This window comes from Saccopteryx bilineata, chromosome 10 (assembly GCF_036850765.1).
Source record: "Saccopteryx bilineata isolate mSacBil1 chromosome 10, mSacBil1_pri_phased_curated, whole genome shotgun sequence".
In the NCBI taxonomy this organism is placed as follows: Eukaryota; Metazoa; Chordata; class Mammalia; order Chiroptera; family Emballonuridae; genus Saccopteryx; species Saccopteryx bilineata.
Genome location: NC_089499.1, coordinates 50,204,288 through 50,230,859, shown reverse-complemented (window position 1 = coordinate 50,230,859; position 26,572 = coordinate 50,204,288). Strand labels below are relative to the sequence as shown.

The window sequence follows — 26,572 nt, the reverse complement described above, 5'->3', positions numbered from 1 at the left end:
TCCTAAGCGCCACCTTCATCAGGCCCGGCCATCTTGCCCTCCACTCTGACTCTTCAGAGGTTCCTGAGTTGTACATGAGCTTCTAAGATCTTAACACTTCCTTCATCCATTGCAGGGCTCCCAACCAGAGACCCTGGTGAAGCCCCCAGCATACTGCCTGGCATCCAGTAGGTTCTCAGGAGTTGCTGTTGAAAGTGTCACTTACTGTTTATTGTTGTCAAGAAACAGCCCTATGAAGTGGGTAGCCTGGGAGCTATACTCTCATTTTACAGATCAAAAACCAAGGCTTGAAGAGGCAAAGCGACTAATCAAGGGCACACTTAAGTGGCAGAGGCAGCTAATGAACTCACATCTTCTGAGTCTCAAATCTGACAACTTTTAATCACTGAGCCATAAATATGGGCCACACCCTGAGCTTGGCACTTTATGTTCATTACTTCTCCCATTTGCCCTTCATAACAGCCTGAGAGGTGGGTACTGCTATGATCCACTTTACAGAGAGGTGAACTGAGGCTCCATCTTATCGCTGTGAATGCCAGGCCCTTGCCAACTTCTCCATCTAGTACCAGCTCTTACAGACACCCAACTGACTCTGTCCAGGGGAACAGTCTCCTTATTTTCTTGTTTGAGGCTCCCACTGGAAGGGAGAAATGAATTACTGCAGGTTCACTGTTCTGGCCTTGAAGAGGGCAGGAGACCCAGCCTCGCCTCCCACACTGCAGTGTGTACTCCAGGTGGAGGTAGGGGAGACAGTTGATCCACCACACGCCCTGGCCCACCACAGCGTGAGTGTGCACGTGGCACCCAGCACCTGTGCACTGGACAGCTCCACTAAGAGGGGCTGACAGGAGCCACATCCCACACCTCAGGGTTCCTTTGGACCCTCTACCTTGGCCCTAAACCTACTACTATGTGCCAGCTGCTTCACGTTATTTAAAATCTTCCAACATCTCTGCTTTAAATCTATCCCCCTTCTAGAAAAGAAAAGTTAAAGTTTACAGAAGAAGAGCTGTGTCTCTGCTGTCATATGGCTGAGAGAGGCTTCACCAGGACTCAACCAGAGGGCCTGATGGTTCAATCTGGAGCACCCCTCCCAGCCATGCTGCTGAGAATATAGCCTCATTTTGGGTTTGAAGTTTGACCCGCTCCCAGAAAGGCCTGATCTAGCTGTGTAGGGTGAGCAGGGCCTAAGGGTGGGATAGAGAACTGCCAGTGATTGGACATGTGTGCAGCAGGCTGAGGACCTGAGTTTCAGTTTCACTCTGGCACTAACTTGCCAGGTGACCTTAGTTTCCCCAGACAGGGTAGGAATGGGGAAAGAGCCTGATGTCCAAGTCGCCTCAGCTCTGAAAGCCTATAGTGCTCCTCCAAACCCTTCTCAATCACCTTGGTGCCCTAGGGCACAGAGCTATGGAGATATAAACCCTGGGACACCTGTGACAAGGCAGCCCCCAGGACTTCCTGAATCAGTGAGGAGGGGAGCATAAATCTGCCCCTCACCAGGTGATTCTTATGTCCATTAATGCTTGAAATCCACTAGTCTAGCGATTTTCCTTCCTTGCTTCCCTTCCTGACCTTGGCCAGTCATAGCAGCAAGGAGCTCATCTGTTCGGGCCCCAGGCCTTGGCGCCAATCACATCTCTGAGCACAGACTTCTACAGTGCTCAAGGTTCACAGACAACTGTGGCCTGAGTCAGGGCAGGACAGGCATGCCTTGATCACAGATGGAAAGACTGAGGTGCGGAGAGACAAAGTGAAAATTGCCCAAGGTCACACTGCAGGTCAAGAGTAGAGGCTAGGCCTGGTGTGCTTAACCCTTTAACTTGGAGTCAAACATCTGGGGAAGTCTAGGGGCCCAAATAAGCTGCTGTTGCTTCTTGTCTGGGACCTGAGAGAAGTTGGCAAGATTCCCTGCTTTCCAGAGAGCACAATGTGACCTTGCACCTGGCTGAGTCTCAGTTTCCCCCTAATAAATAGGCCCAGGCCAGGTAACATCAAAGTGTGCACATCTGCTTTGGCTTTCTAGGTGACAGCAATTCCATGAAGTAAAGGGATGGCAGGACAGGGCCGAACCTGCCTGGGAGGGCTCTGCCTTTACCCACAGGAGACCCTAGAGACCCTTTCTTGGATCCTCATCAGAAAAAGATCACACATTTTTGGCCTGTTGGTTCCCAAGATGTTGGCAACCCAAATTGGAACTGGACTCACACGGGAGGAAAAGGGAGGGTCTAAGAGGGCAGGTAGGGCGCCCGATTGCCTGGCTTCCATCTCTGCCATGTTCCAGCTGTGTGACCTTGGATTAGTATCTTCATTTCTCTGTGCAGCTTCCTCACCTGTGACATGGGAATAACAAGGCTATGCGAGGCCCCATGGCAACAATGCGTGCAGAGCAATCTGCTCAGTGAATATTTGCTGGGTTATTATTTACCCAAATTCCCTGACCCATACTTGTGCTAGGTGGAGAGAAAGGGAGAGAGCACAGTGAGAGAACAGAGGGAGGGGGCCAGCATTCCAGTCTTTCTATAGCATAAGCCACAGGCAGCTTTTCTGACCTTCTGTCTGGAGAGGACTTTGGAGAATGCTGGAGGCATCTCGGGCCCCATCTCTCAGAGATCCCACACCAATGTGCCGGTTTCCTGGTGCCAGAGAAGGGGGCCTGTGGGGTCCTTGCGGTCTGGGCCATGGGAAGCAGTTGCGCCCGCCCCCTCCTGTCTCCTTTCCAACACTGGGCAGCTTTCCCTGCAGAACATCAATAACCCAAGATGGCCTTGCTGAAAACAATCACAGCTCTCTGGGAATGTGGGTTGGCCCTCCCCTCAGGCTTGTGTGGGGCCATGCAGCTACTTGGGGGATAGTATTCTTCTGTCCTCCAGGGCAGACCCCTGAGGGACAAGCCTTTCTCTAGTGCCCAGAGGCACTTTCATTTCCATGAGATGCCTGGAGGCTGAGGGATGGGGGATGCACAGTCTCCACAGAAGTGTTGTATCTCTGTGTCCGGGGCCGTCTTCGTATGTGTGCAACCTATATTCACCTATGGGTGCATTCTAGTATGTGCCTGCTAGTGCATGGGCATGCGTGCAGCTGGCATTCAGGACCCCAGATGTTTGCGCTTGTTGTTTTCACACCTGTGCCAGCCCTCACATGGGCACACACCACATTTGTGGCTGCTGCAGGGCACTATGTGCAGGCCAATTTGCCCATGTGCAGCCCACTGCATTCCTATGTTAGTGCTACATGCATGTGTAGGGCATGTTATATTCATAGGTGTATGTGCGTGCATGCTGCATTCATGTGTCCACTGTATTTTGCAGGTGAGCAGGTGGTATTCAGAGATGTGAGCTGTATTCCCATGTGGTGGGATGTATCTGTGGGCATGGGTACTCCATATGAGTGTTTGTGACTGGAACATATAGTGTACTATATGGGTACTCCATATGTGTGTCTAGGATTGAAACATATAGTGCATTCCAATGTGCACTATATTTGTATATGTGCATCTGTGCAAATCTGTGGATGAGTATAGGCCCTTATGAGAATGGGACTGGGCATATGAAGGTGGCTAAATAATAGGGGCCATCAGCATCTTTCCTGGATCCTTCCCTGCAGGGTTCCCCCAGAGCTGAGGCCCCAAACCTGTCACTGCCCTTTCAAGGAAGTTAACAGGCGGAAGCTCTAGCAGTCTGCACTCCAAGCCCCCTCCTACTGCACATGTCAAAGGAGAATTTCTCCGGATGGCACCCACCACTCCTGGAAATGCCCCAAACATCAGCTCTGCCTCCTCCCAGCGATTTAGAAAGCAATGCAGGTGAAGAGGGGACCCCTTCTGCACTGGGCCAGGGGTGTGCAGCATCACACCAAGACCCTCTGCTGGCTGAGCTCACCTGCTCACTTACCCTTCTGAAGGTCGAGCCAGGCTGGGCCTTTATGTGGGGACCCTGAGACCCCTGGGGCCCTTGCTTGACTGGAGAAGGCCAGCCACAGAGAATCCTCCCCACACAATCTGGGTGAGCAGAGGACAGAAGTGGTGAGGAAGGGCCACTTCACTAGCAGGGAGTGGCTACCCACAGCAGCCCACCCTTGGGGAGTCCAGAGCCCCCTTGCTGACTTTCCCAATTCTAACCCTGCAGGGGGCAGGGAGGAGCCCCAGGTATCCAAGTGCTCAGCCAGAGGCTCCCTAGGTGGGCCAAGGAACTGGGCTTCCAGGCAGAAAGTGCCAACTTCCACCACCCAGCATGACTGCTGCAAAATGGCCTGGCCATCTTACTCCTGCTGCCCTCTCAGGGACCTGGTTCCCGCCACCACACACCCAGGCTGGCTGGCCTGACCTGGTGGGTCCCAGCACAGAGCAGCCCACCCCACCAAGGGACCCTCCGTGGGGGGCCTCCTGCTGCCTCTTTCCTGGGACCCTGGCTAGGGCAGGCAGGGGCACCCTTTGGTCCTCCGCGTTTCCCCAGGTCCAGCAGCTCAGAGGGAAGAGAACCTTGCCCCCCACCCCATCCCCGCCACTAGCTTGCCGGCCCTTGCGTAACATCCATTGGGGGCATTTGCTGTCCAGAGGCTGCCGGAATCTACCTGAGACCCCAGGCATCCGCCTGTCCGAGGCCCCCCTGCCCATGTCCCAGCACCCCAGCCCTCCCCCGCAACGCACAGACCCTCACACTAGTGTCTCCCCTATCAGCAACTCCCAATGCAGCCTCAGCTGCTGCCAGATAAACAAGCCCAGCTCGCACCCCCCCCTCCACGCTGCCACCGCCACCACCACCACCATCAGCACTGAGAAAAATCAAATGAAATGATACAAAATAAAATGGGTGAGGGAGGAAGGGGAGAGCGGAGTGGGGCGCTTTTTATTTTTTTATTTTCTCATGCTGGGGGATGCCGGTACTTACTTGGCTATGAAAATCAGCACAAATCCGGCACGGTTTACAGGCGGGCAGCCCCGGAATCGCGGTGCGGCAGCTGGTGCCGCGGCTGAGCCCAGCCAGCGTGCCCGGTCCCTCTGCAGACTGTACCATCCTGCCCGAGCAGGTGGGGGGGCGGGGGGCGGAGGCGCGGCGCCGGCTTCTAGGAGAGCATCGCACCGGCAAAAAGCGATCTCGGGGGAGGCAGAGGCCGCCCCTGCCGCTGCGCCGCCGGAGGCTGGGGGAGGGGGCGGGAGGCTGGGGGAGGGCCTCGGGCGAGGGCTTGTTCTAAGGGGGACAGGGGAAGAGAGTAGGGGGCCGGGGGGGGGTGTTGCGTGGACCGAACCACCACGGTGTTGTTGCGGTTTTAATTCCTCCCGTGGGATCATGAGGAACTTAAAGCTGGCAGAGTCCCAGGAATCTGCTCGTTCCCTCGCTCCCTCGTAGTAGGAGGGAATGTCAAGGGCATGGTGAGGGTAGGGTTGGGACTGAGTAGGAGGGGAGGGGACCCTCCAGTGGTGGAAGGGGTGGGGTAGTGATAGCAGAGAGGGGAGGATTTTCCTCAGATGGATCTAAGTCCTCCCCTTCTTTCTGGCCTCCTGTGGCTGGGAAGGAGAGCTGTCCCCCTCTTTTTGGTCAGGACAGCCCCATACCTGGAGGCAAAGGTCACATGGGGCTGGGAATGGACTTAACACAGACTAAACACATCTGTGGTCGCAGGGCCTGCAGAGTACAGTCTGCAGTAAATTCCCTGCTGCCACCTAAACGCTACCCCTGCAACCCAGCCGCAGGCCGGTATGCACCCCCACCTGCGGGGGCTGCAACCCTGGCAGAAGACCCCTTCAGGGGGTTACTTCTCTGCTGACAGGTACCCACTGGCAGGAATGTCTTCATGTGTCTTGTGCATCTACATAATCTAAGGGGACATCTGGATGAGTTGGGGAGTTGACTGTATTGGGGGACAATGTCCAGAGCACCCCATGGGCCCCCAAAGAGGAGTCTGTAGGAATGGAATCCCCTCAGCTAGTTGCTCACTTTTTCCTTCCTCTTTCCGGCAGACCGGCTGCCCCTTTAAATCTAGAATGGTGGGAGGACAGTCCTAGGAGCAAAGTTAGGAGGTCACAGTGGGTGAAGGGGCTTCTTTTAGAAGCCTCCCTCTCCACTGCCCTGACCCCTCCAGGAGGGGGTGCCCTACTTGGGAGGAGGGCACTCAAGGTGGGAGGACCTTCAGGAGCAGTAGCTCAGCGCACCTGTCAGTGTGGAGGGGGTGCATGGCAGGGTAGAAAAAAAGTTGCCCCAGGAGGCAGTTCCAGATGGAAGCTGCCTCCTTCCCCTGCCCCCACCCTCTGCCCACTTCTGAGCTGCCTGCCAGAGTGTCCCGAGCTGCTGCTCCAACCCTGGGCTGGCACAGAATATCAATTTGTCTCGTTAAGCTGAAAGTCTGCACTGCACCAAAATCAGAACCTGGCCAGTCAGAGGGACCGCGGGAAGCAGAGAGCTGAAAGCACCATCAGCGGGGCCCCCGACAGCAGGACCATGCTGATAACTCCTTACTCTTCACCCTTCCCCTTCCACAAGACCCATCAGAGTCCCATTCTACCCCTGGGCCAGGGAGAGTGGCCTCAATGCAGGGAAGATGCTGAGAAACTAAGGATGTCAAGCACTGGGTAGCCCTGAGCTCCTCTGGGGCAGGCAAAGCAGGTACCTGGCTAGGCTACCACAGCAGCCCAGGACACCTTTCAGAAAGGCTTGCAGCCCACCAACAGCCTGGGACAGGGAGCTCCCACATGGGCTCCCTTCTTGAGGGTGCTGATGGGGTGCTCCACTGGCTCCCCTCCAGGCAGATTCAGCCCCCATTCCAGGGTTGGGCCATTCTAAGAGTCCCTTTTTCTCCAAGACCTAGAGGCAGCCTCTGCCCCCTAGCATGGGGCCAAGTAAAAGAGTTCTAAGATGGCTGGGGTGAAGGTGATGAAGAAGGGCAGAGGGTAAAAGGTCTATTGCAGCTCACACGCAGTCTGAGCAAATGAGTCTGTGACCTGAATCCCACCATTATTATTGTAACATCATTGCAGGTGAACCACTTCCCCAGATTACAAAACAAATAGCCCCTCAAGGGACAGGTTAGGAACCACCATTTCAATAATAATAATCCCTCCCAAGTCTAGCACAGATCACAGTTTACAAAGGCCACCTGCAATATAGTAAATCACTTGATCTCCACAACTGTTGGTGTGGCTGTTGAACACCCAAGTTACAGGCAAGGAAGCTGTGTGTGGCTCAGAGGCGTGTGGTGGCCATGACAAGGCCCCTCAGCTAGGATGGGGTAAGCCAAACCTGTGACCCAAGACAGACTCTAAGCCCAGTGCTCTTTATGTGTGTAGGTCAGCATGGTGTGGGCTGGTGAGACTTGCCTGCTCAGACGCCCATTTGGGGTGAGCTGGGACTTTATCAACAGACACCAAATTCTCAGGAGCTCATGGAATTTGGTTTCCAGAATCTAAGATTAGAAGGGGCACCTGGTTAAGCTCCCATCTCCTTGGCATTCCAAGCCTTGTGTCCTTCTGCATCCATACCATAATTACAGGATATCCCCTAACATCTGAAGAGCCCAGATGTTAACTAACATAGTTGGAAAGTTTTTCCTTATGCTAGGCCCATGAACTTCTATTCAATCTCCAAAGTACAACTCAAGTGCTGCTTTCTCAGAAAATCCTTCCTGAATCCACCAACAGAATTAGTTCATGCCTTTGTCCTAACTCTGATCACACCATATTGTGATAGTCTATACATCTGTCTCCCTCATTGGGCTATGGCCACGTTAGCTGTCTCCAGAGTATCAGCTCCCAGTATGTGGTAGACGTCATAGTAAAACCTTGAATGAATCTCCTGCTGTGTTATTTTGATTCATCAAGTGCCAGAACTAGAAGGACGTTCTAGGACTCCTATGTAATTCTCCTATTTTACAGTAGAATAAACTGAGGCCTCAAGAAAAGGATGATTTGCCTGAGGTCATCCTTGAAGATAAAATCTGGTCACAGACACTTGTCCTCTGCTCTGCCCCCTGTACTTCTCCGTTCTGCAGCAGACATACCTGGGTCATCTGGCCTGTCGTTCCAGGATATGTTGGGAGGTAGAGGAGACTGGATGGCCAGAAGTATTGTGAAATCAGACAAACAATGGCGCTAGTGTTGCAACTCTGGGAAGGTTGGAAATGACAGGTCAGGGTTACCCACAGGGAAGAGGAGGAGAGAGGCAGGAGGCTGGCCAGGAGGAGTACTGATATCTTCTCCCTTCAGCATGATTTGGCTTATGGTGGAAACAGAACGAGGGTCAGAGTTGGGGGAAGGCATGAGAAATAGGGCAGGGGTGAGGGGAGAAACAGCCTCCTTTGGTTTCCAAATGCCGTTTAGTTGGACTGACCATGTTTTCTCCCTTGGATGATGTCCTAAAGCAGGGGAGTGTGGGGAGTGGAGAGGGTCAATCTGCTTAGCGATGGGAGTCAGTCTGATGGAGGCAATCTAGACAAAGGAGGCAGATGAGGTAGATCCACACAGGTCTGATGGAGTCAGAATTAGATGCACTCAGAAGTCAGCTGTGTCTTTTCTGTACGCTATGGACTCTCCATCGCTTCCCTATTGAGGGGAAGCAGGAATGAGGGCTACACCTGTCCTCACCTTGCCCAGATCACGGTCTTCTGAAACTTGGGCAGGGATCTTGGGGGCAGCTTTTGGGTCAGCTGCTGTTACAGAGATGCTGGCAGGGCCACTCAGGAGACAAGAATTTATTTCCAAAGGCTGTTCACTTCCCTGCCTTGTCTGACCTCCTCAAGTCACCCTTGGAGAAACTGGGCTTCTTCCCATTTTACAGAAGAGAAAATTGAAGGCTGGAGACTTCAAATGACTTACTTAGGAGTTACAGAACCAGTAAGGAGAGATAGCCAAGATTAGAACCCCCACTCTGCCCTGCCTAGAGTTACCCAAATGTGAGGCACAGGCTCAGGCTCTCCCTAGGCCCATGAACTGAGGTGCCACAAGATGTGTGTCTGGGGGGCCACATGGCCCTTTTTTTTTTTTTTTTTTTTTTTTTTTTTTTTTTTCCAAAGTTGGAAACGGGGAGGCAGTCAGACAGACTCCTGAATGCACCTGACCAGGATCCACCCAGCATGCCCACCAGGGGGCTATGCTCTGCCCATCTGGGGCATTGCTCTGTTGTGACCAGAGCCATTCTAGCACCTGAGGCAGAGGCTATAGAGCCATCCTCAGCACCTGGGCCAATTTTGCTCCAATGGAGCCTTGGCTGCGGGAGCGGAAGAGAGAGACAGAGAGGAAGTAGAGGGAGAGGGGTGGAGAAGCAGATGGGCGCTTCTCCTGTGTGCCCTGGTCGGGAATCGAACCCGGGACTCCTGCACGCCAGGCCGACCCTCTACCACTGAGCCAACTGGCCAGGGCCTCATATGGCCCTTCTTGTCCTAACTCTCCCCTCTGCCTCCTGGGGGCTCATCTCCACTCCCACCAAGGTCCAAATCTCCCTCAGCCAACCCAGTCTTGGACTGGGCCTTTGTGGCAAGACAGACCTGGGTTCAAATCCCAGTTCCTTCATTTACTGGCTATGTGACCTTGGGCAAATAATTTGACCTCACTGAATCCTAGTTTTCTCATCTGCAAAATGGAGACAATAATGCTTAATTGGCAGGGTTGCAAGTTACAGGAGAAAGGTGGCTGTAATTTATAGAAGAAACATGTCCCAGACAGCTCCTGGGAAGTGTTTCTTCCAGTATATCATCCCACTGGGGTATAATGGTTCTCATGCACCAACTGTTGGGGCTGGTCAGGGCTGGTCTCTAGGGCCCAAGCAGCTCTGCTGAGATTTGAACCCAGGCCATCCAATTCCCAGCTCCTCCCTGTGGTTCTTGTTCCTTCAATAAGGAGGGTGCAGGTTTGACTACTGGCTAACTGAAGCTACCATTCACATTGATAGCCTAATTTGTGTCTCATATGGTGTAAGCTTCACAATGTCCTCTGAGGTAGGTCCTATTTATATCCATATTTTACAGATGAGGGAACTGAGGCACAAGAGGTGAAACAATGTTGCCCAAGGTCATGGAGCTGGGAAATTGGGGCTTGAAATCAGTGCTGTGTGAGGCCTCACCCCTAGCCAGAAGACCTTTTTCTGTGCAGGGAGCCACAATGGAACCTGAATTTCCCCCAGTTGTGGGTGTGTCTTCTCAACCACACAGATCAGAAATTTCAGCCTGGAGGGCCTACCCTTCTAGCTGGGCAGGGCAGGTATGTCATGATCATTGATTTGTCACCTGTCTGAGAGGCCAGAGGCCAGCAACTGGGGCCAATTACAGAGCTGGCACTTTCTCTCCTGGGAGAACACAGAGCCTGAGGCAGGGGTCAGGAACCTATGGTTCGTGAGCCAGATGTGGCTCTTTTGATGGCTGCATCTGGCTCACAGACAAATCTTTAATAAAAAAAATAGTAACATTAAAAATATAAAACATTCTCATGTATTACAATCCATTCATTTCCTACCGCTCGTGTTCATGCTTGTGGGTGGCTGGAGCCAATCACAGCTGTCCTCTGGGACAACACCAAATTTTTATTGGATAATGCATAACGTACACGGGTCATTGTATGGCTCTCACGGAATTATATTTTAAAATATGTGGCGTTCATGGCTCTCTCAGCCAAAAAGGTTCCCGACCCCTGGCCTAATGAGTCAAGAGCTACTCTGGGAGAACTTCCTGGGAGAGGCTGCCTCTTCCAGGCCAGGTAAACACAGTCTCATCTACACTACTCCTTTAGGTTAATGTCTCCTTGTTAACAGGCACACATACCTACTGCCCTCTCCCATCCATCAATCCTAACTCCTTACCTTGGCCTTCCTGTCATTTTTCCTGCATCCTTCTCCTGCTTAACAACGCCCTGCACCATAAAGAGCTTTCATAATTCCTCTAAACCCCCCTTGTGCCCTCAGCATAAACCCCAAATTCCTTACCATAACTCATGAGGCCAGATAACTATTCTAGACCCCTCCCATTATCCTGTCTGATATCCCTACACCAAGCCCCCCTCCCTTGCTCCTCAAACACACCCTTGCATTTCCATGCCTGTTTCTTTGCATGTACCATCCATTCTGCTAGTGACGCTTCCTTCTCATCCTCCATTTTCTGCCTGGAGAATGTCTACTTTTACTTAAAGACAGATTCAGTAACTTCTCCTCCATGAAGCCTTTACTGATTTCCCCTCCATCACCCCTTCTCCACAAAAAGAGATTTTTGCATTTAAGTTTTTTATGTGCATCTGTCTTGTCCATTAGGCTGGAGGATTCTCTGGGGATTAGCCTGTTGTATCCCCAGTGCTGGGCACAGAGCCTCAATAAATATTGATTGAACTGCTGAGGTCAGGTTTGTTGAATGAAAAAGCAATTCCCTCAGTGGTTTTAAACTAGTATTTGTATCTCTCTGTGTCTCCAGAAATATTCTTTGCATTTGCTTGGAGATCCTGGCTTAAGAGTTGCTATATCCTGAGACTGTTGATGAACAGGGCTCCCTCTACATGCCCAGCTTAGGCAGGGGAAAGAAAGACCCCAACTATACTCAGAAACCCCTGTCCAGAGATATATCAACTGGGACCAGTGAGCCTGAGTCCAGGGATGGACTCAAGATGAGTTGGGTACCCAGGATGAAGCCCCTAAATATTCCCTCTACAGCCTGACATTTCACCATTACTAATTCATTTCTTTGGCTTATTCAGTCAGTAGATATATATTCAGCCTCACATATATTCCAATGTGAGGTACTGTGCTGGGTCCCTGGTTAACATTTGTGTCTGTGTTTTTGCTCTTGCAGGAGGGCTGACCACTTAGAGGAAACAGGAGGAGGAAAAGGAAACAGAGGGAACAGGGATGATGAATCCAGGAGTGTCAGGAGAAGAGGGAAGGAATCTGCCACTTGCTGAGCACCTACTGTATTCCAGGCATTTAACACACGAGCTGTCATTTACTCCTCACCACCAACCCAGAAGAATTTGGTGTTATCAGTCCTCAACTGAGTGGTTTGGCCAGGGGTGCACAGCTGTGAGATACAGCGCTGGGCATTGAAGCATTGTCTGCCACATGGCCTGTGATATATCTCTGGATGAGCTCCTGCTGAGGAGGCTGTAAGGACACAGCAGAGAAAGAACATTCCCAAAGAGGCTAGAAGAGGGGGTGACAACTGAGACTGCTGCAAGCTGACTGACTGGGTGGTTGGACACTTGCTGGGGCAGTAACCAATAAGAAGTTAGGGAATGAAATGTGGCCATCCCTGCTGACTATGTGTTGTCAGGGTGGGTGGGATGGAGTCCACAGGGGCAACATCAGCTGTCTCTGCTGAACACTTTCCTGTGTGCTAATGCACATTCTATGGACATGCACTTAACCTGCTATGTGAAGAGTATCACTCCCATTTTACTGATGAGGAAACAGGTCTGGAGAGTGTAGGGACAAATTCAGGATCACAGAGCTGGATCCAGAATTAGAACTCAGATCTTTCCTGGAAGACTAGCAGAGGTGCAGCAGGGTGTGGTCTTACCCTTTACAAGGTTTCCAGGAAGCCAGGGCTCTCAGAGGAACAGAAGCCCTTGCCGTGTCACTCCAGCTCCCTTCCTCTGGGATGCTTCAGGCCTCCACTGCACCCGAAGGAGGCAAGGGAAGGGGGGTTGGTGCCAAGAGCACTGGAGCTGGAACCCAATGGACCAGTTCCAATTCTATTCTCCCACGATGGGTTGTGCGAGCCTGAGCAAGTCCCTTATCTCTCTGGCCTCAGGCTCCTTATCTGTAACATAGGCATACTTCCAGCCTCTCTGCCTGCTCATTTGTCCAACAAATATCCACTGACACCTACTATTTGCTAGGTTCTATGCTCGGTGCTAAGAAAACAGCAGTGAACTCTTGAGAGAGTTTGAAGACAGATGTGAAATGAAATGAACACACAAACCAATGTAAATTTACACAGGGATGTGATGAAGGGGCAAGGCCATGGGAACAGTTCGTAGGAGGACTTGGATGTTTCTGGTGGGAGTAGAAGGGGGAATCACAGAAGGTTTCCCCAAAGGGTGGTGACTGCGTTGGGGTCTGCAGCCTAACCCTGAGCTCACTAGGTAAAAGTGGTGCTCCTAGAAACAGCATATGCAAAGGCCCTAAGGTTGGAAAGAGCTTAATAATTCTTAAGGGATTGAAAGGAAGCCCAAATGATTAGAGGGGAAGAGTGTGAGGAATGGGCAGGAGATGGGGTGGGAGCATTTTGGACTATGTTACAGATTTCTGTCCTTATCCCATAAATAGGAGGAAAGGTAGAGGATTTTAGGATTAAACAAGATGGAGGAACGTAAAGTCTTTGGTGAGGGACCTGTCACACGATAGAATTTCGCACTGTTGTCAGACAGCTGCACCACAGTAATATCACACCTTCCGTAGGCAACATGCTCATTCCTCTAACCATGACTGGAGCAGACTCTGAGCCGAGGACACATCGGCAAGCAGGAAAGGGCTCCCGTTTGCACAGAGCCACAGCCAGAGGACAAGAACATCCAGTAGATATTTATGGAGTCCCAAATGTGCTGGGAGCTGAGGGGAGCTACCTGAGAGAAGGGGAAACTGAGGCCAGGAGAAGTTAAGAGTCCCCACGCCCTATAGTCATGGGTGATTGAGATGAGAGCTGTGGGCTCAGGACTCTCGCTCCAGTGCTCCCTCTAGGCCCCCAGACTGCCCCTAATGGTAGCCCCGCTTGAGAGCTGATGGGCAGAAGAGATGATATTACTATTAATTATTACAAATAGCAGTACTGAGAAGTGGCATTGAGTGAACAATTACTACATGCCAGAAAATGTTTGTTTTAACAAATTTTCATGTCTTGGCTCCTTTAATTCTTATCCTTTAAGGTAGTCTGATTATCATTCCCATTTTAGAGATGATGACACTGAGGAACAGAGAGGTCACACAACTTGGCCAAGCTTGTCTAGCTGGTAAGTGGTGTAGGGATCTGAGCCCAGACATCTTCCTTACAACCCTGATGCAGGTCTAGGGAATGTTTGGGCCCTGCCGGGGTATCTAGCAAGTGGTAGAAGGAAACAGGGTGGAGGCGGGGTGCAGAGTCAGAGCTGGGCCTGAGGGAGGTTGGGTAATGCTAATAGAGCCTTGATGGCCTCCAAAGTTGTCCCACGGCGGGGGGCGGGGCACAATCTCCCCAGAGGGAATTCCCTTTGGGGTCTACCTGTGGAGCAGGTTTCTGTGGAATTGTGGCTCATCGTGGCCAGAAGGTGCTGCTTGGCCTCTCTGTCAGCCTTACCCTCTGTTTTACAGATGGGAAACCTGAGGTCCAGAGAGGGGCGGCCACCTGCCTTGGACACATTACAGCAAGGCCAGGGCTGGCAGGCAGGGGCTGGCTTCAGGAGAGCCTTTTGACACTACAACAAAAGTTCCCCATCACCCTTTGGGGCCACCTTGCTTGGAACCCATCTTCATCAGCTATGACTCCAAAGAGCATCTGCACAGGGGCCAGGCCACCCTCCAAGGAGACCCTGCATCAGTGGGGACATTCAGGCCTGGCTGTCCCACTTTGCAGTCCCTCTGTGGATGGGACTCCCCTCAAGGCTGGGCCAACTCTCTCACAAGACCAATGACAGGCTGTCTCAGGGGGTGGGGTGAGCACTAAATCAGGAGCCAGAACGGGTAGGACTAACCGCTGTGGCCCAAGGGACGTCCTGCTCTCCTCTCCCTGCAGCCTCCCTGCCTGCCAACCCCACAGGCTGGTTTGCAACAACGACATACAAGAAGGACATGGATGGGTCTTGACAAACTGAAAGCAGCCTCTCAGATACGAGGTACTGTTTTCCTTTGGGGGGATACAGCATGGTAGAGCAAGGGTTTGGAGATCAAGGAAATACAGGATTGAACCCCTGTTCTGCCCCTTAGTATTGGGTGGCCTTGGGCTAATCACCTGGCCAATGTGAACCTCAGTTTCCACATCTGTAAAGTGGGAATAATAATACATACAATTATGAGAGTGTTAGGAAGTTTAAGCGAATAACATGTATGTGTAGGGCACATAGTACAGTGCCCAGCAAAATCTGCCTTGCTTCTCCAGCACTGTTCTGCAAAGGTGGACAACATTTTCAAGGCATAGGAAATCTGGTTTTAGATTTCAAACAAAATGATAGAGAATGTGAAGATGCCAATGGTCCCTTTCTTCATTTCTTTAGCATTAATTGAGCACCTACTGCATGCCCAGCAATGTGAGGACTGCCTCCTAGAGCAGGGCTCCATAGGATATTCAGTTGCAAAGAAGGGAAGGAGGGGGAGAGGGCTTTAGGGCGCCCTGTGAGGTGCCAAGTGGTGGCTCTGTCCTGGGGTGAGGGGAACTGTTCCTGCTCTGCACCCTCCCCATGTAGGGGTACCACCAACCTCTCAGGGCCTCCCCCAAGGGTGGTAACCAACTGCTCTGGGATCTGCTCCGGGCTTCAGCTGCCAGTCACACAGAGAAACCCACCCATGAACCCCTACCTGAAAACACAGGCCCTACTCATTTACTAGAACTATCCTGGCTTGAGGTTAGTTGGTGTATGGCTGGGATATGGACTCTGAACTCACACACACCTGGATTCAACTCTAGGCTCCACCACTCACTGATTGTGTGACCTTGGGTAAGTCATTTCACCTCTCTGTCAGTAAGACAGAGATGTCTACTTTGGAGGATTATGCCGAGAATTAACTGAGATGCTACGTATATAATACTTTGAATTATTAATAATATCTTAAAATGATTCTTGAGCCCCTCTTCTCTTCCTTTGAAGCAAGGAGGACTTAAGTATTCTATGGTGGGAGCTTGGCATGATGGTAGTCTTTCCCAGTGGTATTCTGGAGTTACTTGTTGGCTCAGGAGAGCTGACTGTGCATATTGATGATTTTGTATTTGTTGGTAGCTTGCAAGTTGCCGGGTGGGAGCATTTACCCTTCCCCACCTGGCAACCTGACAGCTGGTCACTCCATGTTCCTGTACACCACTGAGCACTGGGCAGGAGCTCAACGCTGCTGTCCGGAGTCCCTTGACTTTTGTGTCCCAGGATCCCCTTTCTGCTCTGGTTTCCTTTCTCTCCCTACCCCACTGCCCTTGCCCACCCAGCACTGGGAACCTGCTCTTGGGTCGTCTTTCTTTTCTCCCACCATGGGGTTTGCCTCAAATCACAGCTCTGCCCAAAGGGATTTCAGTGTCAGATGAGGTGACTCTGGTGGGGCAGTGCCCTAGAAAACTTGGCTAATTACCTTCTCTCTCTCCCTCCCCCTTTGCCTCTCTCATTGCTGAGCCCTTTTTAGCTCAGCTTCCAGCATTCCAGCCGCCACCTGTTCACTCAAACTCTCATCCTGAAGGTTCCACACACAACCCCCCGTGCCCACCCCTCTGATCTTTCCACATCTCCCTCTTCTCCCACTGGTGCCGTAAGGCCCATGAGCAGTCAGTAGCCTATGGCTTTTGGAGAAAGGTGGCACCACGGTGGTCCTGGTCCCACTCCCTTCCTTCTCCCTGTATTCCTGGACAAGCTACTTGACCTCTTGAAGCTGTGCACAATAAGGACAGTGATACATATATTGGGGCTCTTGTCCATATAAATGACACTGTGCCAACAGCTTTACTAGCCAAGCTCATTTTTATTTCCTCATCTGCAGAATGGGGGCAATGAAGTGTCTCCTCCAGGAACTGTGTGGTTCCCAGAAATGGTTTTTGTGAAGTTGGCTCGCTGATTGTAAAGTTCCATGCTAATACTGTTATTCTGCTTTGAAGGGAAGGCTTGTTTAGATCTACAATTTTTAGATGTGTTAAAAAAAATACGCCACAGGTATGTTATTTATAGTCAGCTCCTGTAGAGGCTTTTTATCATTCTTCGCCTGCTCAGCTAAAAATAACAAATGACAAAGGTCATGTCTGCTCTCACCTGTCAGAGGACTCTACATAGAATAAGGCTTTCCATGTGCTGCCTCAGTGAAGTGAGAACTCTTCTGCCAGCCATCACCCCTGGAATTCCTCACCGGGTCTCGGGCTTCCTGCTGGCCAATGCTGGAGGGGTGAGGGGAGCTGGGGGGGGCTGCAGTGTCTCACTGGGCAGGTGAGTCCTGGTCTCAGTCACCTCTTCCCCCAGTCTGGGGAGGGAGATGGTGGTGGAACAGCCATAGATGGAAGTTCCAGGGTAGACTGTGGGCCTCAGTTTGTCCATATGCAAAATGAGAGGAGCGGAGTAAATAAGTGCTGAGAACTTTCTCTGGATCTTATCTCTCTTCCTTCCACCCTGCAGCAGGGTGGGCTCAATGAATATCTGCTGGCTCCTGATAATGACCATAAGCCTTGATGATGTGGCTAATCAGAGCCAATATTTGTGAAGTGCTGACAACCTGCCTCTAGGTACCTTTAGGGGGAGGAAACTCAGTGACTCCACGTACCACTCCCTCCCTCAGGAAGGAAATCTGTTGTCCTCCATCTGACATATGAGGAAGGGGACTGAGCCCCAAGAGTGAGTTTGCATGTGCATGGTACAGCTCCAGAATGTGACCAGCTGTCTGCTTCCTGAGCCTGTGCTTGGTGCCAAGCATTGAGTGGGGCAGGAGAGGCAGGAAAACAGACACACCCAGATCTTGTTTTGCCCATCGTTACTGAGGAAAGGATGGTCCCAGCTCTGGTGGCCCTCACACCCTACAGGGATTGGCAGTGGATGAACAGGGCCTGGGGTGGCCTGGAGGAGAATGTCTCCACTCCGCCTCATGGAGGTTTCAGTGAGGCGCTAATTTCTACTGGTGCTTGCCAGTTGCAAGGTGGATGGGAGAGGCATTCCAGGTGGCGGACACAGTGAGAGTCGAGGTGGGGTGGGGTACGAATTCTGGGATATCTGGGGAAAGGTAGATCTGGGAGTGGGTTGGAGTCACAGAAAGGAGGTTTGCATTTCATCTGCACCCCAGAAACCCCAAACCTCAGTAGCAATGTCTCCTGGTTCCATGTGTACTAGCACATACTTCAGATTAAAATAAAAAAAATCAACTCCCTTTTTTGAAAACATGTACACCTACTTAGTATCACCTTAAGCATTTGTAGCCACGAGACCATAGATTTGATTATAGTCGTATTTTCCTCCTAACATATTAAAATAAGAGCATACCTATTAAAATAGAAAGGACAAGCTTGTTCAATCTTCACAATGTTGGCCGCCTGGCTCTGGTTTTGGGGAACCGTGGCTGTGGCATGGGTCCGCAGGTAGGTTTAGGTGACTAAACTGATCTAGGTTACAGAATTTCTTGGCAAGTAGAAGGGGCTGGAGAGGTATTCCTGGGCGTCACCCCCTTCCCCCTCCCCTGTCCCTGTGACAAAGGTCAGGGATGCTAGCATGTCCCCTAGCTGAGCACTGCTTGTCACCCTCCTCCTTGGCTCATTCGGTTTCACCTGAGCCTGGCAGAGCTCACTCCTGGATACACTCTTTTCTCAGCCAAGAGCCGCTGCGGCTCGTTCTGACCTCAATGACTAACACACATTCCTGGCCTAGTTAGAAAGCCCCTCGCCTCTCATATTTATAGCCACTTCCCAACTCCTCTTGTGCCTCTGAGGGAGGCCTGACTCTTCTTCTTAGCCACCCTGGTGCTGTCCCAGCCCTGCTTGTCCTCACTGAGACAGAGGAGTGCAGCAGGGGTTTCATTTTGGGTGACCAGGGCAAGTGGCTTCTCCCCTGAACCACATCCATAAGAGGGGAGCCATCAGACCCCTGGGCTGGGCTGGCTGTGTGAGTCTCAGTGAGTTCCTGGTCCTGAAATAGGAGTAATGACACATGCTTGGGGAGTACCAACTAAGTTCCAGGCCCTGTTCTAAGCCTTTGGCATAAACAAACTAACAATTCTTACAGCAGCTCTATGAGGGATAGGCTTTTATCATCATGCCCATTTTTCAGAGAAAGAAACTGAAGCACAGAAAGGTTGGTAACTTGCCCAAGGCCACATGGCTATCTGGGATTCAAAATAGACTTCAGAGTCTATATTCTCAGCACTGTGCTGGCGTTGGCACAGAGGAGGTCCTCAGCCACACTGCAGACCTACCACCATATATGTTCCCTGCCTTTGGGATACCCTTAATTAGGTAAGCCTGTCATTCACTGCCATCAAGTGGCCGGGGGTGTGGTGGTGGCAAATAATAAAGGCCACGTGCTTGTCTTAGACATATGCCCCTTCTAGGAAGTTAGTGAGGACACAGCTAATGAGGGAACAGAGCAGGAAGAAGCTAAGAATCACAGGTGGGATTTGCATCTCTGAGTGACCGTGTGCAAGTGGCTTCTCTTTACAGAGGGGGATGCTGAAGCCCAGAAACATGAAGAGCAGGACGTGGCAGTAGAGCCCTCAGTTCCTCCCCTGCTGCCCCCACCCACCTCCAACTTCTCTCACCCTTGTATCTTAAAGGGAGAAAACATGCAATGAATTTATTCACATAAAGGTTTTAGGAACTTAGCCACGAGGAATATTCATAGTTACAAATGGGATTCCAAGGACAAGAGCACTAATACTGCTTGGTGTTTACTTTGTGTGCCAGGCATTTTGTAGTCACTTGTTCATTCAACAAACATAGGCTCAGCACTAGTTCCATAATGGCTGCCTATATATTATCTCATTTAATTCTCAGCAACTCTGTGAGGTAGGATTATTATCAGATGAGGAAACTGAGGCACAAAGAGGCAAAATCTCCTGCCCAAGGGCATTCACCCAGCAAGTGGCAAAACTGGAATTGAAGGCAGCACTTTTTGCTCACACTACACAGTTGCCAATGTGGAGGAAAGGGCAACCCATGGTGGGAGTTACCAAGAAGAAGGTGTCAACTACTTTGTCTCAGCACATACCTTCCCCTAGCAGCACCACTCTTTTAGGCCCCCAACCTGATCCCACATGGTCACCTTGGTGTGGTGCAAAGGAGCAGTTGGGAAAGTGTCCTGTTTTGCTGTTCTTCCTAAAATCAGCCCTAAGTGATAAAACCCTGTTCTCAAACTCAAATGAAGCTGCAAGCCGTGGTTTTTCAGGATCCCAGAATGGAAGAGTGGTGTCGGACTACCTGTCCTGCACCAGAAAATTGGTGGCCGACCCTGATTTAATTAGCTTTACTTTAGAATGATTTAGGGAAGCCTGTAATTAGCTTTGGGGCCCAGCGGGAGAGGCTGGGGGTGGGAGCCAGTGCTGGAGCAATAGAGATGGGGGTGGGGTAGAGGCTGGTTTAAACTCAGACTCTTGGTCTTGCCAGGTAATAGAAGTTGGACAAAACCCTTGCTTGCTGCCTGTGGAGGTGTGTAGAGAAAAATCCTCAATAAATGCAGAGAAAGAGATGGGGCGGGAGGGGCCGAGAATGGGCTGAAATGCTGCCTTTGCATGTTCACATGTGTTGGACCAAACGATATGACTTCTGCAGGCCACGTATCACCATGGGTTCAGAGCATGGTGACGTGGCTAAATTGCTACAGATAAACTCTCTAAGGCGTGCAGATAGCTATGTTGAGCCTCCAATGGTGCCAGGTGTTAAAGCAGGATTTTCCCAGTTAATCACAGGGCAAAACCCGTCCCGGTTCTGAGGAGGAGGCTCCCAGAACAGCGTCTGCATTGAATGTAGAATGGGAGACAAGCTCTCGCCTGACACCCCTACCAGCTTCAGACTTTGAGGGCACACACATCCCAAACTTGCCCCTCAATGGGCGCCAGCCTCAAAGGCCCCACCTTAGTGGGTTTCCTGCCAGAGAGAGAGAGACTGAGAGAGAGAAAGAGAGAGAGAGAGAGAGAGCCAGTCCCACCTTCCAGGAATTCAGCCTGACCTGCAGATATCAGAGAAACACCCATACATAAAATAGTTGAGTGGAAGTGCAGTTTACAGGCCATCCGTGAGGATCAGACATGGAATTTGGGAGCAGAAAGCCTTTCCTTCGTGAACTACCAACCTGAAAACAATCACAGACACTAATAAACCTGCAGCCAGTGGATGGTGTCAGCGATTAAGGACAGGTGTTTTAGTCCCTGAGGGCAGTTTGTTCCTTGAGTCTGAGTGATTTGTCCACAGCAGCTCATTTCTGAGGTGTTTTATGGATGTTGTTAACCCCGCCATGTCCAACCTACACAGGAGCAGTGTTGAAATTGTGTAAAGATACTGTGGAAACAGAGTTGACACTTCACTCTTCCTAGATGGATATAGCCCAGGCGCCGGTATTGTGCCATCTTAGATGGAAAGACAAATTGTGAATGCCTTAGGGCAGTGGTCCTCAACCCCCGGGCTGCGGACCGGAACCGGTCCGTGGGCCATTTGGTACTGGTTCACAGAGAAAGAATAAATAACTTACATTATTTCTGTTTTATTTATATTTAAGTCTGAACGATGTTTTATTTTTTTAAATGACCAGATTCCCTCTGTTACATCAGTCTAAGACTCACTCTTGATGCTTGTCTCGGTCACGTGATACATTTATCCATCCCACCCTAAAGGCTGGTCCATGAAAATATTTTCTGACATTAAACCGGTCCATGGCCCAAAAAACGTTGGGGACCACTGCCTTAGGGAATGCAGAATGTATGTGAATAGAGAAAGCAAAGGTGGCCATGAGCTCTACTTGTCAGGAGAAACAGCATTTACTGCTGCTTTTCAGAATGCCCACTACATGTCAGGGACCCTGCCAGGTGCTTTCACATACATCAGCCCTAACTCCTACAATAACTGCTGGACTAGTCCATTTACAGAAGAGGAAACAAAGTCAGAGAGGAGAGGTAACTTGCCTAAGGCTACATAGCCAGAAAGGGAAGAGTTTGGATCTAAACCCAAATCTATCAGATACCAGAGCTAGCTAATGTCATCTCATACTTTACAGAGGTGGGGCTGTGAGTGGGACTGGAGAATGAAATACAAAGAGGATTAAATGGGTGGGTATGAGGCAGATGGGAAAATAAAAATTAAATTAAGTTTTTAAAATGTATGCTGTGCACCTGTTGTGAGCCGGGTCACCGAGATGAAAAGTACACAGTGCTTGCTCTTCAGATGCTCACGGTCCAGGATGTGTGTTCTGCTAAGCCCTACTTGACCAGTAGCTGTCCCTATTCTGGGCACCTTGAGTGGTTTCTCTCTTGCTCCCCACCCCATGCAAGGTCTCCAGTCCCAGCCTTGGACTTGTTACTGATCTCACTTGATCAGGGGTCGGGAACCTATGGCTCGCGAGCCAGATGTGGTTCTTTTGATGGCTGTATCTGGCTTGCAGACAAATCTTTTTTTTTTTTTTTTTCTGAAGCTGGAAACGGGGAGAGAGACAGTCAGACAGACTCCCGCATGCGCCCGACCGGGATCCACCCGGCATGCCCACCAGGGGACAATGCTCTGCCCCTCCAGGGCGTGGCTCTGCCGCGACCAGAGCCACTCTAGCACCTGGGGCAGAGGCCAAGGAGCCATCCCCAGTGCCCGGGCCATCTTTGCTCCAATGGAGCCTCAGCTGAGGGAGGGGAAGAGAGAGACAGAGAGGAAGGAGAGGGGGAGGGGTGGAGAAGCAGATGGGTGCTTCTCCTGTGTGCCCTGGCCAGGAATCGAACCTGGGACTTCTGCACGCCAGGCCAACGCTCTACCACTGAGTGAACCGGCCAGGGCCTAGACAAATCTTTAATAAAAGAAAAATAATAACATTAAAAATATAAAACATTCTGTTTTCTTTGATTATATATACCCTGATTTATTAATGTCACCCCATTAAAATTAATTAAAAAAAGAAAGAAATTTAAAAAAGATATATAAAACATTCTCATGTATTACAATCCATTCATTTCCTATTGCTCATGTTCATGGTTGAGGGTGGCTGGAGCCAATCACAGCTGTCCTCCGGGACAACACCAAATTTTTACTGGATAATGCGTAACATACATGGGTCGTTGTATGGCTCTCATGGAATTACATTTTAAAATATGTGGTGTTCATGACTCTCTCAGCCAAAAAGGTTTCTGACCCCTGCCTAGATGTTCATGGACTCCATGATTTGCTTCTTCTCAGCTGCTGTTTTCATCCACTTCATCATAACAAGTCTCTGGGTGAGGCTCAGAGAGGTTAACCAGCTGGTTCAAGGTAACACAGCTAGCAAGTAGAAGAGCCAGATTTGATCCCACATCTGCCTGACTCCATAGCCTGAGGGCTTTTCCGTGATCTGTCTTCCCTGGGACCATTGTGACCATCTCTTTTCCACCTCCCAGGTTATCCCACTGGAAGTTACTTGCTTTGAGCAAAGCCCCTGCGGAAGCCAGTTTTGCACTTGTTAGCTGGAGGGAGGCAATGTATTTTGGAAACCACCCAAGAAAAAGACACTTGAGATAACTTTCTCCATAGCTCTTGATGTCAAAAATGCACTGAACCCTGAACAGGAGCAGGCCTCTGCAGGACTCACATCAATATCCGTTTGGCTGGGATTTACAGCTGACCGCGCACTTTCCAACTCATTACCTCATAGATCTTCACAGCGGCCCTAGGATGGGTGTCCTGAACCTCCTTTTACAGATGAGGAAGCTGGAGGCTCAGGAAGGGAATAGGTCTCCTTCCCCACTGGGGAATGACCTTGGAAAAGTCATGTTCCCTCCCAGAGCCTCAGGTTCTTTATCTGGAAAGATGGTGATGGTGTTGTCTTCCCAGGGCTGGTCTGAGGGTAAGGAAGGGAAAAGGATGGAAGGAGCTAGCACAGAACCTGACCCCACCTCCACTCCCCGAGAGGTGCTCTACAGTTGCTAGATGCACTTGATTCTCCAGACAAAGCAAAGATCACAAACCTGTAGAGTCAGGGTAAAGAAGGGCCAAAAGGGAAAAGTTCTCCAGCCACCACTAGGGCAAGCAGGCAAGCTGGCTGCTGCGGACAGCGAAACAATGGCAGAGCTGTACCATTTCATCCTCTGCGTGTGTCGTCTCATTTCATCCTCATCACAAACTGCAGGGGGTGAGTACAATTTTGATTCCTATTTGATAGACTATACAGTGCAGGTGCAGACAGGTTAAGGAAGGGGGACCCAAAGAACAGTTTTTTAATAGAAAAGAGAAAAAAACAACTCAAGGTCAAAGTATTACAAGCCTGTATATCAGCAATTTTCAACCTTTTTCATCTCAGGGCACACACAAACTAATTCCTTAAAATTCTGCAGCACACCAAAAAATATATTTTTTGCTGACAAGACAAGAAAAAGATATAATCTTGATTCATTCACACTGCACAGCTATCGTTGTGTTGGCTGTTGTCATTTTTTCATTGGACAATCAATCTAAGGGAGAGGAGGCTAATGCCCCTGACTAAATAGTCAGATATTGCCATGTTTTAAAAGTTCTTGTGGCACACTGGTTGAAAATCACTGCTGCAAATGAACTCTCTTCCCAAAATATACCCCTCCAAAACTTCTCTGCAGAACATGCCTCCCATCTTTCCTCAACCCCTTCAGCTTTCACTTAGCAATGTTTTTGACCATAGAGGTCACTGATTGTGCCCTTCCTTAGCCTGAGATTCAGGAGCCCCTTGGAATCCTGGCTCCTCACTTGCTGGTCCAGGGCTGGGGTCAGGCATGAAGCTGCAGCTCTGGACATTGTGAATCTTTGTTATGGCTTAGGAGTGGAAGTGGGGGGGCTGTGTTATATTCAGCTGTACCCCTGACATATGGTGCAGATAGCATCTAATTGACAAATATTGTATTTCAAATACGCTACTGGAAGAACCCTAGGCTGAGGGGGAAATCTCCCTTGAGTTCCCTTCTGTCGTCTGGTTCAAAGTCTGGTTGATTACCCAGGGACTCACGTTCACTTGCCTGCTGGATAGAGGAACTAGGAGGCTGCTCTTGGCTCCACGATTTGGTCAGAGACCAAATGGGCCCAAGCATTCTTCTCTGGGCCTCAGTTTCCTTTTCTCTAAAATGTGGAAGATAAAAAAAGCAGGGCTAGATTGGGGTAGAAACTGCAAACCAGCTACTTAAAATAAATATTTGTTTTGCTCAGAGCTTAAAATAAAATTGAACTAAGTGCCAACATTTAAAAATTAGGAGATTGTGCATAAGAATCTTGATTTCTGGTTTCTCTTAAAATATTGAAAGTGCTGCCCACTCTGGGGTTGGCCAGAGAGGGGTGAGGCCACTGAGATGGGCCGCTGGCCAGTTCAACCTTCTCTCATTTGACTTCACTAATGGTGGGTTCTTGCCTGGGTTCAGGAGGTGAGTGATTTACAGTGCTAGGTGAGTCAGGGCCCCTTGGGAAAGAGAGTGGACTTCTAGCCTGAAACCTTTCCCATTTATTTAACAAACTTTTGTTATATGCCAAGTGTTGTTTTAACCATACCAGGTATAGCCCTAAATTCTAATCATGTATCAGTAAATTATATCAACCTTGTAAGGTGAGTACTACTGTTATCACACTCCCTTTACAGATGAGGACGTGAAAGCACAGAGAGGTTCACTTACTTAGCCAAGGCCACTTGGCTAGTAAGTGGTGGCCTTGAGACCTGGACCCTGGCAGCCTGGCTCCTGAATCTGTGCTCTAGGTACTGTATGACACTCACCCCCTTTCCAGGGTTAGTGGCCAGACTTGTGGCTTTATCCAACTTTCCATGTCCCAATATGAAAACTAAATATCATCCTCCCCCAGTTCTCCTTCCCTCTTCTCCTAATTTATTAGTTCCCTCCTTCATATGTTAATTAGCTCCTTAATCCTATCAACAATTCTGTTAAGGCATAGGTACTACTACTATCCCCAGTTTAAGGTGAGAAAATTAAAGCATAAAATGGTTAAGTGACTTGTCCAAGGACATGCGGAGCCAGGGTTTGATGTAGGCCATCTGGCTGCAGAATCTATGCTCTTGGCATGCTTTATCTACCCCTGTAGACTTTCACCCACCTTGACATTCATTTATTCCCTCCTTTATTTCTTTATTCATCCATCCATTCAACACTCAACTCAGACCCTGTGTTGGGCATGGAGGACACCTGTAAAGTGCATTGAGGCTGGCTGGGGCAGGTGACAGAAGAGAAACTGCCCATAACCACTCCCTCTATGACTGGGGCCTGTGGGAGAACTGGTTTCCAGCTAACAGCCCTGGAGAGCTCAGGAGGAAACAACAGAAGGAAGTCGGGTGGCTTCCTGCAGGGCAAGTCCTCAGTAAGGCATTTAGAGAGTCAGGGAGACCACAGCAGCCCCCCACCCACAGCCCAGACCCCACTTTTTACAGCTGGAGCACTGACCAGCCTTAGTCTTGACTCTGCCATTGACCTTGTGTGGAGCCCTGCACAAGGGGCCTCCCCTTCCTGGGCCTCAGTTTCCCCATAGGTAAGATGAGAACATTAGATGACTAGAGGTCACAGGCCGGCAGTTCAAAGGTCCAATCCAGCCCAAGGACATATTTTGCTTGAGTATCTGCAGAATGCTTTTTTTTTTTTTTGGACAGAGAGTCAGAGAGAGGGACAGATAGGGACAGACATGAAGGGAGAGAGATGAGAAGCATCAGTTCTTCATTGTGGCATCCAAGTTGTTCATTGATTACTTTCTCATATTTGCCTTGACTGGAGGCTACAGCAGAGCGAGTGACCCCTTGTTCAAGCCAACGACCTTGGGCTCAAGCCAGCGACCTTGGTCTTCAAGCCAGCGACCT

General features: G+C 50.2%; 1 protein-coding gene across 9 annotated transcripts in view; it reads right to left on the bottom strand.

The window, feature by feature from the left end:
* ATP2B2 (ATPase plasma membrane Ca2+ transporting 2) overlaps positions 1-26,572 on the bottom strand; it is a 516,257-nt gene that overhangs the window by 211,337 nt on the left and 278,348 nt on the right. For 2 of the 9 annotated variants that reach the window (XM_066244331.1, XM_066244336.1), the window contains exon 1: positions 4,890-5,036. The exons of 5 other annotated variants lie outside the window; for them this stretch is intronic. The gene's annotated coding sequence lies outside the window, so the exon portion shown is untranslated. Of the gene's footprint in view, positions 1-2,208; positions 2,274-2,552; positions 2,601-4,889; positions 5,037-26,572 lie in introns of those variants that run through there. 2 more of the 9 variants (XM_066244333.1, XM_066244332.1) reach the window with 2 other exon arrangements.